Raw genomic sequence first — 2,082 nt, 5'->3', positions numbered from 1 at the left:
ATACATTGTTTTAGTCCGGTGCAACACCACCAGCGCCGCCGCTAGTTAGTTTAGAATGGAATCCTATGTTGCCGGTTAGCATGTTGTGAGTAAAAGTGAGCCACAAAAAAACAAAACAACCTAATTAATTGTTGTAACATGCGTATTCCCAACTAGTGCACATAGCAATGCATATTAAGACTAGATGATTTCTTAGGCAGATATTGACTTGGGACAGTGCTTTGGCTGTGCTTCCACCCAATATAGTCCCAAATCAATATCTGTCTAGGAAATCTTCTAGTCTTAATCTGTACAGCTATTTGTACTAATTGTGAATACGTAGGCCACAATAAGTAATTAGGTTGTTAGGTCACAATATGCTAACCGGCAACATAGGATTCCATTCACTACGCTTATCTAACTTGCGGTGGTGCTGCCGGTGATGCATCAGACTGAAACAAAGCATGCACTGAGACAAAAAATGCGTTGGCCCACCTATCTACAGCTAGGGGAGACTGTGTTAAGCCCTATTGCAACAAGCGGTGGAGTGTTCCTTTAAAGCAACAAATGTGAACATCATAAATAAAAGTTCCGGGGAGCAAGTCCTTAGGATATATCATCTTTGGTATTTCAGTCTGGACCAAAGTGGTGGATCTGACATTTCCATAGTAGCAGTTTTGAATATGGCTAAACACAACTTCATATTCTAAATTCAACAACATTCGCTAAAGGTTGTTCTTAATCTTGCTGTTTCAGTATTTAGTAGGACATACCATTGTTGTCCAAACTCAGGACGTAAAAAATTAAACAAGCTCTTTGCAGGTCCGCTGCCACATCAAACATCAAACGCATTTTGGCTGATTTCTTTCCTCCAGCAGAACAAATTCTATTTTTTTCTTCTAATCTTCAGGAAACATATTGGTGTGAGCACTCTGGTTCAGCACAACAATAATCACTCAAAGGCCTGTCTTGATTCAAAAAAGACTAAATTAAGCCAAAGGAGTCAGCAGGAAGAAAGGACCTCCATTAGCCTTCACTGCAGACGATGATGATTGATATGATAGCGAGCCCATTTAAACTGCAAATTTTACACATGATTGAGGCTCGACTGGATGTAATGAAATGGCCTTCCTGAATAGTGCACTTGAGTGACTATGTGACCACCAGCACAATAGCTGCTATTATAGTTTTGGGCCCTCAACCAATTTTTCATTGTACCAGGTCCACTGTGTTATTATTGCAGAACTCAGAGTGAACCCGCGGCTTTGGTTTCTTGCTGTTACGAGTGTGACCGTTCTCTCCACCGGGAGCAATTCACAGAGTGTTAATTGACCACCGCAATCACTCAGCAGAGTTACGGAAAGACTGAGGAGGTCACAGGAGACTTCCAGGGGAGGCCGTCCAGGGAGCACGGCGGGCCCCCAGAGCCGTACCAAAAGCTCTCCTGGTTTAACTCTCTAAACATCCTCTAGCCAGAGCTGCGGCTGGGGAATTTCTTGACTCTGTAACTACAATACACAACAGGTTCATAAACTCTGCCTTCCTACAATGACCTCGGAGGAAATATAGGTTGTATAGAAAAACTGTATTTAAATGGGCTATGGAGGAAAATAAAATCATTTTGTGGGGGTCCTTGTTTTTGTTGTTGTTGTGTAACTTATAATCACACTAATAATTCCACAGCCACGATCATGATGCAGAAATCTGAAAAACAAATGCTGTACTTACAAAATCTCATGACCCAGATGTGTATCCTTCACTGAGGGGGGGCTGGTGACACAGGGTCCATCTGGCCGACTATAATCCGCTTTGAACAACAGACCTGCAGACGAGATTATACAAAGCGCATGTGTAAAACAGACACAACTGTTAAGTGGATCGCTACAAGAGCTAGCATCTAACTATCGTGATTTAAATGTTTTGATTTGTAAAGATCCAGTGTGCAAATATTGATATGAAACAGTAGAAGGATGGGTATTGGTTATGAGTGATGAGATAATGATAATGCTTTTGACCACTGTTTATCCTGCAGTGCAGTGTGTCAGTATGTCAAAGCATTTGTTTGAACGAATGTGCGTGTGGCCCTGCATCTGGACACTCTAA

At 41.8% G+C, this 2,082-nt stretch overlaps 1 long non-coding RNA gene across 2 annotated transcripts in view; it reads right to left on the bottom strand.

Annotated features, from left to right (window-relative positions):
- Nucleotides 1–1,706: 1,706 nt before the first annotated feature.
- The window catches only part of LOC116704884 (uncharacterized), a 115,124-nt gene continuing 114,748 nt past the window's right edge, over nucleotides 1,707–2,082 (bottom strand). For both annotated transcript variants that reach the window (XR_004335801.1, XR_004335802.1), the window contains one exon: nucleotides 1,707–1,801. This is a non-coding gene — a long non-coding RNA (uncharacterized LOC116704884). The remainder of the gene's footprint in view (nucleotides 1,802–2,082) is intronic.

This window comes from Etheostoma spectabile, chromosome 17 (genome assembly GCF_008692095.1).
Source record: "Etheostoma spectabile isolate EspeVRDwgs_2016 chromosome 17, UIUC_Espe_1.0, whole genome shotgun sequence".
NCBI classification, from domain to species: Eukaryota; Metazoa; Chordata; class Actinopteri; order Perciformes; family Percidae; genus Etheostoma; species Etheostoma spectabile.
The sequence above is the reverse complement of the archived record's forward strand: the minus strand, read 5'-3'. Positions and strand labels throughout refer to the sequence as shown.